This window comes from Schistocerca cancellata, chromosome 5, assembly GCF_023864275.1.
Source record: "Schistocerca cancellata isolate TAMUIC-IGC-003103 chromosome 5, iqSchCanc2.1, whole genome shotgun sequence".
Lineage (NCBI taxonomy): Eukaryota > Metazoa > Arthropoda > Insecta > Orthoptera > Acrididae > Schistocerca > Schistocerca cancellata.
In genome coordinates this window covers 353,031,032-353,045,205 of record NC_064630.1, presented here as the reverse complement: position 1 = coordinate 353,045,205, position 14,174 = coordinate 353,031,032, and positions in this window count along the sequence as shown.

Genomic DNA, 14,174 nt, shown 5'->3' with positions numbered 1-14,174 from the left:
GTATCTGTTGAAAGCAGTTTCTTCGCTTAGCATTTGAGACCATTTCGTTCTTTAGATCACCACCATTGCTCCAGAATGATCGTACACGTGGGTGATAGTTGTATCCAGTTACAAGTAAAATGCCAATAAAGACTTTCAACTCTTCCACGGTAGTGTTTGGATTATGTTCCCCAAGAAATATAGCATACTTTCCTGACTCATCACAAATATGTTGTAATAGAGCGTCATCGAAAAATTTCTCAAATTGTTCATTGGGTGGCATTCCCAAACAATGCTGGTAATTAGCAGGAGGAAATACTGCAGTAATTGGTTCAGATTCGTCTTCCACCCATTTGAAATTTGCGTTCTTGTTGAATGGTAGAACTGTACATGTAGGCCTCGTTGACTGAACACGTTGTAACCTCACTGAAAGCTTGCAAGATTGTTTGTTCATAATATCTTCATTATTAATACTCTCGGTTTGTTGAGAACATTCTAAAACTTCAGCCAAAATTTTGTCATCTATTCCAGTTTCTGCTTTCATGTTTTGTTGTGATTTCAATTGTTCAATAGTCTCAACACGGCTGCCACTTTTCATAACTATTTCACAATTACCTTTTAACTGTCCACAGCACACATTATCTGGTAACCCACCTTCTTCATGTTCCATCTTCGGTTTCAGGGGGTTGTAAATACAATGCTGTTGGCCCTTCATCTTCATCCATAATTTCCTCTAAGTAATCAAGGGCTTCTTTCAGTGCAATGGGCCTAAATAACGTAAATAAAACTATTCAAAACGCCGTAAAATATGTAACAGCGTACCAAAAATGTCAACAATAGGGAAAAGCGCTGTATGACCTAGCGTTGCCATATGGCAACAAAAATACAATATACTATAAAACTACTTTTGAAATACAATTTTTTTGGAGAACGACAATACTAAAATAAAGATACATATTTCAACAAGAATGTCCAATAGATATTTTACTGCATTGAATACGTAAATATTCAAAAGTAACTTTTACCTTGTCATATACGTGCTAACTTTCCAAGTCTTCTCTCGCTGATGGCAAAGCAACTACCGACCCAAGCTTGTACCAGACGCTTGCTCGAGTTTCCAACAATTAAATTCCGATGCAATTATCTGTACCGCAACAAGCGTGTAGCGCCGATTCGCGGAAAAGACGATGCTTGCGCTGCGTTACCATATGGCAACGCTGTGGTGATACGGGTTAAGCAAGCAGCGATACTCTAACCGTAGCGACTGCCGTTGATATTGCTCGACACTGAATGTGTTGTCGTTGGGGAGGTCACCAACTTTCTTGTGATTCTGCGCGTTTACGCCCGGTTTTCGCCCAACATTTTTCTACTGATGCCAGGCAAAGACAGGAAAAGTGACATGGTCTACAGCCCGCTAAATTTCAAGTTGCCTCAAGTACCGAATAACATTCTGATTCTACATACCTTTAGTGGCTGCGAAACGACTTCGTCATTTTTCAGCGAAGGAAAACAGACTCCTCAAGGTAGTGGAGACAGAAAACAAGCTACAGAAAGTAGCAGAGATATTCAGTAATTCCAGTGCTACTACTATCAAATTTTTGAAATATGTATAGCAAAGAAATCATGGAACCTCCCCACTTTGCATCTCACAGAAGCAGCTGCTCGACAGCATTCCCTGAGGACGTAAGTACAGGCGCAAGGCTGCTGGAACGCAGCCCACTTGCTCCACTACAAAATTCGGCCCCTTACCAGTTCCCTCTACTCAAAAACTATCACCTGTGGAACTGTTTACAACCACTTACTGCACATGTGGTACAGGCTGCCATGGAGATGGCTTGCAAACTATGCGTAGGCCAATCTTGCACTAGTGTTCCAACTGACATCCCTTTTATTGAAATTGAAATGACTGTGACATACATAACGATATTTTGGGAGAAGGAAGAAGGCATTCCACAGAGCATATGAATACGGAAGAAATGGAAGAATTAGAATTAATGTTATCTGGACGCTCATCCTCAAAGCATGGAAGGAAATAATACTGCAAAATTAAGATAAACAGAATATACATAGATAAACGACCTTTCACTCTAACAGAAGATACTTTTTTTAAACTATATTTTAACTCAATTTTACACATTCAAATGTAAACCAAATGATTGTTACTTGAATAAGTTCCTTTATTCTTAATAAAACAGTAATGAACCCCTTGTATTTCTCATCACCTTTACACATGTAACCCTATTTTTTGTTCTTTATATAACATTATACAGTTAACTCCACAGTTGTCACGGACGTTAACTCGGCAACGTGTAGGTTAGGAATTGAGTTCCAGTAGCAAAAGTAAAAAAGTGAATATTGGAAAAATTCATTGAATCGAAAATACAAAGTTAATATTGGTCGTTCATTATGTGATTTACATCTAAATCAATAATGGCGACATTTATTACCAGATAGGTTTCTTGTCACTTTCTTTGACTTTTTGGAAACACAATTTGATGCTCCACAACTTTACTCCCATAAAATGTTGCGTCAAATTGTCCAGTTCTCAGATGCTGTTCGTTTTATATCGACGAAACGAGTGATTTTCGTAAAACATGAAACATTACAGTTTCCTCACAAGGGTTTTTATAGCAAAGTTTTGGCACTCAATCGATGCAGAATTTAATGCTCTATATTTTTTATAACACTGGATTTTTCGATTAAACTGTTAGTTTCGGAGTAATCTGAAAAAAAAACAGAGATAGTCTGAAATTTTGGTGTTTCCTTTTCATCACGGCTGAAAGTCTACTCAGAAATTGGGGCAAACTCGGATTATTCGTGTAAGAGGCCTCCTTGAGTGATTAAAAAAGTTTGCACGATTCCATTAATTTTTGGAGCTAATTTTAGTATAAATGAAACCCTCAGCTGCTGACAGGTGTTGTTGATATTCCTCGATGAGGACGGCCGAAAATGTGTGCCCCGGTCCATCTGAGCCACCGAGGACGCATATGAATAGCGTGACGGCAGGGGCTTATCCCTTGCACGCTTCCCGTGAGACCCACTTTCTCAACTGTCCACAATCTACATACGCAATGTTCCTAACAGATATTTGTCCATCCACTCACTACTCGCGCTAACTAGGTGACGATTCCCGTAAGAGTTCGGGCAACCTATGCGCATTTGCACAGACGAAGTCAGTGGCCGGGTAGCCTTTATCTATATATGAAGATAGTTAAGTGTTCTCGAAAGAACAGATACCATTGGTAAACCATCTGCTTCGGAGCCGGGCAAGATTACTGCTGGGGAACTCGCATCCGTTTATCACACGGTCAAGCATTATCTTAGTTACAGTAGTATGGATCGTTCACGCAGTTTATCTGCAGTGACTCAAAAATCGCTCAAAGTTTTAGCTGCGGAAGAACAAAATTGGAAGCTATTGTATGTGAAGTAATGGTCAAAGTATCTGTTAAAAATATTTTAGATGTCATCGAAGAAAAAAAAAATCTGTACATCATTTTCTATAGCGACAGATGCAAGTAATAAAAAAATAGAACCATGTTTCCAACTTGCTTAAGATTCTTTGAATATGATACTGGGGTTGTAAACCGTCTACTGGAATTTGTAGAATGTAACGTCGAATACGTGTATCAACTTTCGAAATTATTAGTAGACACATCTGAGGCGGTAGATTGTCTTTAAATAAAGTTTCGGCGCCGGCCGGGGTGGCCGAGCGGTTCTAGGCGCTACAGTCTGGAACCGCGCGACCCACTACGGTCGCAGGTTCGAATCCTGCTTGGGCATGGATGTGTGTGATGTCCTTAGGTTAGTTAGGTTTTAAGTAGTTCTAAGTTCTAGGGGACTGATGACCTCAAAAATTAAGTCCCATAGTGCTCAGAGCCATTTGAACCATTTTTTTGAAAGTTTCAGCATTCGCCGCTGACAACACTAATGTAGTTTTCGGCAGAACCTGTTCCATTTATATACTTCTTTTTGCTGAAAATGATGAAACTGTCAAAGCCACTGTCATAATCTCCACAATGCTGCAAAATACAGCACTGATAAACTCCAACAAGTAGATGTAGAACGTTTGATGCTGGAAATATGCAGTCAGTTCAGTAGATCTGCAAAACGAAGAGTGAATTTGCAATTCCAGTCTGAAGCGAATTTGCTACAATGGCAAGAAATAATAAAACATGTTGCCACGAAATTTTATCTCTTGGTCTTGTTGTCGAAAAAATATTAAAAATACGGCCTGTACTAAAATCTCATTTTCTGGAATACCGCAATGAATATCCTCGTCTACTACAAAAGATATCACATGTCAAGAAAAAAAGAATAAAAATTGGTATATTTGTCGTTTCTGCTTAACGTAATGTATTTAGAAGAAACAACAATGAAGAAGACTGAATCAAATTCTCTGTCAGTTTAGATGCATGCTTTGCCTTTCCAAGATGTTGTTTTTAAACTTAAAATCACCAATAAATTGCGATCATTTTAAAAAAGCTGCAGGACTTTAAAGCATCAATCAACTGAGCATGAACTCTCTGTACGAAGAATTTCAAATAATTAAAAGAAGCCTAGCCATAGCACAGTCTTATGATGACAAAGATAAGTGTGCGATTGAGAAATGGAAGAAAATCATGGAAAGATTTTCCGAGAATGAAATCCCTAACATTTTTCAAGTTATATCGTGTATCTTTAGTATCCTAGTTCCAACTGCTTCGTAGAAAGGGTTTTTTTCGCAGATAGCATTAAAATGGACTGATGTACGAAATGAATATACTCCGAATTTGATAAAAAGTGAATTAATGACTATTTTCAACTGTGATTATAACGGCATTGCTTTTTTAGTACATAAAATCAAACAAAAGCATATTAAAACTTACACAATCTTCATTAAAATATAATAAAGACCAATAAATCACAAAATAATTTGTTTTTCATTTGTTCCATGTAAAAAAATGAAATTTCGTTTTGTGCCCAACTGAACATTTGTCCGTTACAGGGTAAAAAAAAAAAATCTGGCAGCACTAAATGTAACTCATGAGCGTGCACGACTCATACCGATCAGCTGCTATCGTAAAAATTTTGACACGCAAATAACGTGGAGTAGACCCCCCTCTACGACAGACACGGTCACCTTCAAATGAGGTACATACTTGTGGCGGCAAATATAAAATTAAATTAAGCCTGCTGTATTACAACACCATGTGAAGAAGAAAAATGAAGTTCAGGACATTTAGTAAACATCGTGTTTCGTATTGCATAATGCATTTCAGTATAAGTACAAATACTGTTTTTAATGAATTAATCATCTTCTCATACAGACAAAACAATAACACTTCGTCTGGCAATTAGTGTCCCAACTTTTGGGTGGCTGAAGGTGGTAGCAATCTTAAACAGGGAACAGTCTACTGGAAGGGGGCGGCAGTCTGAAACAAAGAACAGTTGCAAAGTGTTCCGTACGGTGCCTACTCTGAAAGAAGCATTTGGAGGCCGACGCCCAACTTATTGCTGCGCCCTTTCTATAGCTAATCTGTTTGGAGGTCAACACGTTCTATTTATGTAGGTTATCAGTTATTAAGATCGACACGCAAGAGGTCCGAGGTGCAATACAATGTCAGTATTGGCTCTTGAGCAAAAAAAGATTGACAACCACTGGTCTGAATTGTCTAGCAGAGTAAGTCTGAAATAATTTTCCTGTTAAGAAAGTATTTTTCAAAGCTCCTACCCACATTCAGTCCATTAATAAAATAGCTCCAAGCATCCCCCCCCCCCTCCCATCTGAACCCATACTTACATGTTGGTGCACCTGGCTCTTAGCAGCTTTATATTATATCGAACACTACCAAAAAGTCGAAGAGGTAGTAGACACACTCGAGTCTAGTGAATCAACTTTTATTGAACAAGCCAAGACGGCCCTTAAGAATATCAAGAATGTTGCACACTTGACACTTTTTAAGAGCTCACTTTCAACATCTACCTGTTACAGTTCAACGTCTAGAGTCCGCATCTCTACCACTGAAAGATGCTGTAGAAGTGATCTCAGAGGTGTAAAAGTATTTGGAGGAAATAACTGGTTCAGTGAGTGTAGCATGCGTCGTTAAATTAAGGAATATTCTTCTGAGGAATACCCGATATGAATATACGAAGAAAGTGTCTGCCGTTATTCAAGGGGAGAAGTTCGAAGATCGATTGTACTGGAAGTCATGAGCAACTGCGTCGGTGAAATATGCACCACTGTCCTCTTGCACTGTAGAAAGATCTTTCTCAGCCTAGAAAAATGTACTGAGAGACCAGAGACAAAGTTTCAATTTACGAAAGTTAGAAATGTGATTAATTTTGTACTGTGGTACCAATATGTAATGTAAAATACCTCGTTAGATGTAGCGTTAGTCCACGGATTGAGGTGATAAATACGTAAGCATCTCAAGTGCATGTTTTTTTTGTGAGTGACACACAAAAAGAATTTTTCAGTAAAAGACTTTCCATTAAAATATTATAAAAAGAGAAAATAACTGTGGCACGGGCAAAAATCTCAATTGTTTATGCATTTTTTCAGTCCCGATAAAAGTCATAGTTAATTGTTTATTTTCCGCAAAGAATTAGAATAACTGTGTCAAAATCATAATAAAATTTTCTGTATCGATATTAGTATCCATCATTTTACCATCAAACACTCCAAAAATATTAAAATGTTTTGTTTAAACCTAAAAAGGGCTATTCCAAGAAAATAAAGTACTAAAATAGATTTTATAAAAACCTAAAAAAGTCCGGGGCCTTGCAATGACATATCTTGAACAGAATGATCACACCAACCAGCATGATTCTGAAATCGTAGATGATGTGAAACCTAACTTGCGCTTTTTTCAAATGACAGTCTAAAACCCATGAATTAAGGCAGTCAGGTAGACACAGTATTTCTTGACTTCCAAAAATCATTTGACGAAATAGCTCACTTACAATTATTACCGAAACTACGATCGTGTGTAATATTAAGGGAAGTTTGTAGTTGGACTGAGGATTTTTCGCAGCAAGGGCGCAGTTGGATGAAGTGTCACAAAATAAATCTAGAAATAAATAATGGAATAGTGTTCGGCATTGATTTCATCGCAGTTTGCTTTCTTACTGCTCCATAGTAATTAGTGAATTGCTGAATATAGTGAGTAATGATTTGATTCCTCAATCACTTCAATTCACGTGTGTATATGGAATGATATACTCGGCCAGTTGTAGATTTCAGAGCAACGCATTCATAGCAGGACAACCATAAAATAATAGTACTATACTGTGTGAATCTTTGGAACTGTTCGAGAAAACGTTTTAGCTACTATCCATATTAAGAACAACAGTGTTTATTTTTTTTTCAATTAGCAGATTCACGTCTAGATTAAGCTTAATTTGAAAATAAAGAAAAGTGGTCATCAGAATACCCAGCATTTAGCTAATTATCAGTTTACACCATGACATGCATATGCAAATGGAGGACATTGGGCGAATTCGTTTATAGTTTAAAATGTCTTACGAGACAAATGTAAGAAGCCAGAGGTTTGAAATGAGAATACAATGACTGTAAGTAACATACGAACAGTAACTGTGGCTGAGAAAAGCATAAAAGCCTTTAGTGCTTATGTGACAAATCAAGATAGCCTAAAGGCTCAGTTTCATGCGAATAAGGTGTGACAAAATAGAAAAGTAATAACTTGAAACTTCTATTGCATACTGAATGATATTGATGTATCACTCAGCTGGTCTGCAACTTCTGACTAGAACTGGGAATGTAAGTTTAATAACCAGGAAAATACCGTGCGTTTTAAGCTTAAAACAGGCTATTAAAGTGAAACATTAAACTTTGTTTCAGAACTTCCTTTTCATTAGAATAATAAATGCCATAACCTTGCATCATAAAAACTTTTAGTTATAGGTCATGGTCGAAAGTTTGCATTCTACAGTGGTAGTAACAGACGTAACAACACACCCGTTAGGGCTATCCCATGACTCCGATATCAAAGCCTAAGTGTTATAAATTTTTGTCTCTGTGTATCAAGGTTAAATATTAACAACTATGCAGTGACACTACTGCCTCTGTGATACAATAACACTTGTCATTTAATAAATACGCAATGACAGTAAGCCTTTCTATAATGCTTTTATGTTTCTTCACAACAAAATGCATTACATAACAGAAATCGTTCAAAAAATGTTCGCGGCTATAGTCGTATGTTGGCTTAGATTAGAATCAAACAGGGGACGAAATAGCCTTATGAAACCAAAAATTTATCCTCACTGTGAAATAAAAGCAAAACAGTTACCAAAATTATGGCACTTTGTTCAAAAGCGCACATTTTTGCACATCTGTGAAATCAAATTCTGCTGCTGGCTAACACTCAATTACTCATTGCCTCACCCCACGCCACTGTCTGACAAGTGCATTGAAGCACCCATACGACAAGGAGGAAACAATGTGAAACTTCAAGGGTAGAGAGAGTATGTGATGTTATTGTAGTGATTACAAAACTGAGTCAGATTTGTGAAGAACTTGACAACACGAACCCGTTTGTTAGTATGACGTTGCACTCACTCTAGCCTAAATGCATGCTGTGATTCGGTTGGGAAGGACACCATAAAACCTTTGTGTCCTCTCCCAAGGCAAGGTGGCCCACAAAATCTGGTCCAAAATCGTGGACACTGGCACAGAGACATTAGTTGACATGCTCAAGGTCCCACACATTTTTAATTGGGAACATATCTGGAGTTCTTGATGTGACCACAAAAATACTTTACCGTCAGGCAGACAGTTTATAGAGAGATGAGGCATGTGTGGACGAGCATTGTCCTGTTGAAAAATGGCACCACTATACCGTCGCTTGAGAGGTAATACACAAGGACGCAGGTTGTACGTGACGTTCTGCTGTGCTGTCAAGGTTCCCTCAATCACCACCAACTGTGACCTGAAGCCGTCCCCACACCATGACGCCAAAGTAAAACAGCTGTGTCTCTCCAAAATTTGGAAGAATGGATCTTGTCCACTGAATGCCCACCGTAGTCGCCAACGATAGTTATCAGGGATAGTGCAGAACCCCGTTTCATCACTGAACGCAATGCGACCTCAGTCATCAGCGATCCATGCTTCCCTCACGACACCACGGCAAACGCAGCTGTTGTGCTGTGGTGCTAAACTCAGCCTATGTGTGAGACGTACACTGAAGTGATAGAAGTCACAGAATACCACCTTCTGCCCGGAGTAGTATAGTAGCTTGACGTGGCACAGACTCAATAATTCGTTGTAAATCCCCTGCATAACTAGTAAGTCATACTGTCTCAGTAGCCATCCATGATAGCGACAGTGTTGCCGATGACGGATTTTGTGCGTGAGCTGATCTCTCGAGATGTTCCATAAATGTTCGATGCAATTCATGTCGGGCCATCTGGATGGCCAAATCATTCGCTCGAATTGTCCAGAATGTTCTCCAACCCAATTGTGAACAAATGTGACGCGATGACACGGCGCATTGCCATCCACAAAAATTCCATCGTTGTTTGGGAACATAAAGTGGTCTCCAAGTAGCCGAACAAAAGCATTTCCAGTCAATGATCGGTTCAGTTGGACGAGAGGACCAGGCTCATTCCATGTAAACACAGCCCACATCATTATAGAGTCACGGCCAGCTTCCACAGTGCATTGTCGACAACTTGGGTCCACGGCTTCATGGAGTCTGCACCACATTGCAATCCTACCTTTAGCTATTAGCAACTGAAATCTGGTCTCATCAGACCAGGCCACGGTTTTCCAGCCGTGTAGGTTCCAACCGATATGGTCATGAGCCCAGGAGAGGCGGTGCAGGCGATATTCGTGCAGTTAGCAAAGGCACTCACGTCGGTCATCTGTTGCCATAGATCATTAACGCCAAATTTCGCCGTACCGTCCAAACGGATACGTTTCGTTGTACGCCCCACAGTAATTTTTGCGGTTATTTCACGCAGTGTTGCTTGTCTGTTAGCACTGACAACGCTATGCAAACGCCACTGCTCTCGGTCGTTAAGTGAAAGCCGTCGTCCACTGTGTTGTCCGTGGTGAGAGGCAATGCCTGAAAATTGGTATTCTCGACACACACTCTCGACACTTTGGATGTCGTAATATTGAATTCCGTAACAGTTTTCGACATGGAATGTCCCATGTGTCTAGCTCCAACTATCATCCCGCGTTCAAATTCTGTTAATCCCTATCGTGCGGTCACAATTACGTCGGAAACCTTTTCACATGAATCATATGAGTACAAATAACAGTTCCGCCTGTGCATTGCCCTTTTATACCTTGTGTACGCGGGACTACCGCCATCTATATACGATATGCGACAATAAAGTTATGAGACTGACGTGAAAAAAAAATGTTGCTTACTGTTTTAGTCAGGTTTAGTGCTATCTCCTTCAAAGTAGTTCCCTTCTGATTGCACACACTTTTTCCAGTGCTTCTGCCATTGATGATAACATTTCTGGAACTCGTCTACTGTAATATCCTCCAAGACCCTCGTCACAGCTTTTTGGACATCTTGTGTTGTTTGAAAATGGTGTGTACCTTGTCACGGAGTGATATCTCGTGAATAAGGTGGCTGTGGTAGTATTGAAATTTGTTTTGAGGATAAAAATTGCTGTACTGACAAAGCAGTAGGGGATGGCGCATTATTGTGATGCAGAATCCAACTATCAGTAATGTTGGCACGGGCACGAAGAACTCTTTTACGAAGTCTTTCTAAAATTTCTTTGTGATAATATTGGTTAACTGTTTGTCAAGGAGGCACCCACACTTTATGAACAATTCCCTTGGAATCAAAGAAGCACACATACATGCATTTCACTTTTTACTTTGACATGCGAGCTTTTTTTGGTCCGGGTGATCCCTTTGAGCATCATTGCGAACTTTGGCGTTTTATCTCTGGATCGTACTAAAAAAAAAAACAAAAAAAAACAACTTTCATCACCAGTGATTACACGGCTCAACAATTCTGGATTGATTTCCGTTTGCTCTAACAGATCGGCTGCCACATTTTTCCGTGTTTCTCGCTGTTGTAGTGTGAGATTTTTTGGGGACCATTTTTGCACAAATCTTTCTCATACTTAGATCTTCAGTTATTATTAGACGAACCGTTTCTCGATTGATGTTCAGTTCTTCTGCAATCATTTTCACGGATAATCTTCGATCAGATCGTACGAGTTCACACACCCTCGCCAAGTTGACATCCTTCTGTAAGGTTGATGGTCGTTTACTGCGGTCTTCATCTTCAACATTCTTTCTGCCTTCACTAAACATTTTATGCCAACGAAAAACTTGAGCTCTTGACGAAATCTCCTCTCCAAAAGCCTTCTGAAGCTTACCGTAAGTTGTCGCGTTTTCACCCAATTTAACGCAAAAAGAAATGGCATACCGTTGAGCAATATTATGCGGTTCCATTTCCGTGACGAGAGACACAAACACGTGTTAACTGATTACAGCACAACTCACGACTGAGCAGTTGCATCAATGTGCCGCTTGAACTGGAAGAGCTTATAGACCAAGGTCAAAGATATTGTGCCTACGTACGCCTGCAGGGTTACCACATCTTGCAAAGAAGTCTCATTACTTTATTGTCACACCTCGTATGTGCATATCGCTTTCCTATGACTCTTGTCGCCTATTGTAATTCCCTAGTTTGGTTACTGCTAGTCTCCGACTAGTGCGGCAAAACATATAGCGGGGAGTCTATCATTTTTTTACACATTTCAAGCACAAATGCGACGGGTTACGATGTGCCTGGTACTCAATAAGGCGATCGTCTCTAACAGTGGTCAGACGTGGTCGACCAGATGCTTGAGGACGAATACGCCCGGCGTTCCCAGGCAGTCCATCACCGGGGCACTGTCACCCCGAATGCCCTCAGATATCTGGATATTGCACGACACCACCAGGTGGTCCGATGGAGACACACAGTGAAGCACCTTTCAGTCTCTGTCAAGTGCCGATAACGCTGTGCATGTGGCATCTCCGCGTCTTTCAAAGTGATCACTCAACGTCTAACGCTGTTCACGTCCATTATATACCCTACTAGGCCTCGCAACAACACTAAATACTAGAAACACTAATGCACTCTGGCAGCCGTTCTACCTGTGACGGAGAACTGTAACCCTAATAATTTACACACACGCCGATGGCGTGTACGCATGTGAATTTACATTGACACCTGACCATTTTTTCTGTATGTTGCATTTTCTTAATCAGGCATTCTAACACGCTTAGATTTCCCTTGTAATCCTGTCTACGAGATGTTGCGGCTTAAGCCTATCCTACTCCTCGATGGTCCCCCTTCAGGTGCGCTGCATTGTGTGAGGACATGCGATTTTCAACTGGTCCCAAGCTTGCTCACACGGGTCCTTGTAGGCAGATACCGCAGGTGGCTCCACTCCCCTGTTTCGCGTCTCCTGTGGGAAGGTGTTTACGAGCCAAGCGTGGCGTTCTGGCGCATTATCTTCTAAGAAAAAAGCACCCACTCCATAGTTTTTGATTGTTGGGCTGGACAATAGGTTAAAGGGTTCTGTATCGACACATAACAGCTCTCAAATTATCCTCGGTAACGAGAGGTGTCCCACATTTGTACATGATACTGGACAATATGAGTGATCGACCTCCCTGATGAAACTGGGTTCTGGAGTCCCTAGACGTGCATTGGTATTTGGGGGCGTCCGCACTCTTCTACGTCTACAAACAGGGGTAGGACAAAAATGCGAAAACATCGCGAGAAATGCATGCTTGAACATAAATGCAAAAGCTAGCCAGTCCTCCAGGTTGTGCTGTTGTATTTCACCACGAATGGTACAATTGTAATGTTCTCAATACGTTGCAAGTGTCAGTCGTGCTGAGAACAATGTTCTGTGGGTGCATTATGTCGGAGCTAAGTGAATTCGAAAGTGGGCAACTTGTTGGTGCTCGTATGATGGATTCTTCCATAATCAAAGCGGCCAAAGTATTTGATGTTTCAAGAGGCACCTTATCGAAGACTTATGCCTCAGGCAGCGAAAGTGGAAAAACCTAATCCGCTATGTCACAACGCGGATGAAAGTGTGAGATGAGCGATCGTGACAGACGGTCGTTGACGAAGACTGTAACGAAGAATAAGAGGATGACAGATGCAAAATTCACTGCAGAATTGAATGTCGCACTGGCGAATCCTGTCAGCTCCAAAACAACACGTAGGGTGTTCCATAAGCAAGAAATTGCAGGGCGAGTTGGGAAACCAAAACCACTGTTCAGTGGTGCAGATGTCTGTAACAGTAAAAATTTGGTGACGAAGCTATAAAATCTGGTCTGTGGGAGCAGTGGAAGAAAGCTGTTTGGTCGGACGAGTCATGTTTCACACCGTTGTTGATAATTCTTCCGGGTTATATGGCCGTGGTCCATGGAATTCTTCTATTCCTAACGTTTCGTCCAATACTACGTTGGACATCCTCAGAGGTATGGCTGGTCCTGCTGAGGTATGGCTGGTCCTGCCCCAATACTACGTTGGACATCCTCAGAGGTATGGCTGGTCCTGCTGAGGTATGGCTGGTCCTGCCCCAATACTACGTTGGACATCCTCAGAGGTATGGCTGGTCCTGCTGAGGTATGGCTGGTCCTGCCCCAATACTACGTTGGACATCCTCAGAGGTATGGCTGGTCCTGCTGAGTCCTGCCGACTGTCGGCAGGACTTAGCAGGACCAGCCACACCTCTGAGGATGTCCAACATAGTATTGGACGAAACGTTAGGAATAGAAGAATTCCATGGACCACGGCCATATAACCCGGAAGAATTATCAACAACAGTACCATCTGATCGCGAAAGCCTTCATTGCATGTTTCTCACTATTTTCAACTTTTGGCCTAGTTTAGGTCCGTAGAGTGAAACTTGGCGTGGATTCGGTGATGATTTTGGCTGCCACGTCGTGGTATTCCACGGACCCCAAGATTACACTGCGAGGTCGGATTACTGCCAAGGATTATGTGACCATTTCGGCTGATCAGCTCCATGTCATGGTACGATGTTTGTTCCCCAGTGGCGATGTTGTGTCCAAGACGACAGGGCCCTTATTCATAGAGCTCATATCGTCCAGGCCTGGTTCCGTGAGCACAAGAGTGAACTGTCGCATCTTCCCTGGCCAGCAGATCCACCATATCTCAATATTATTGATCCTCTGTTGTCTTATTTTG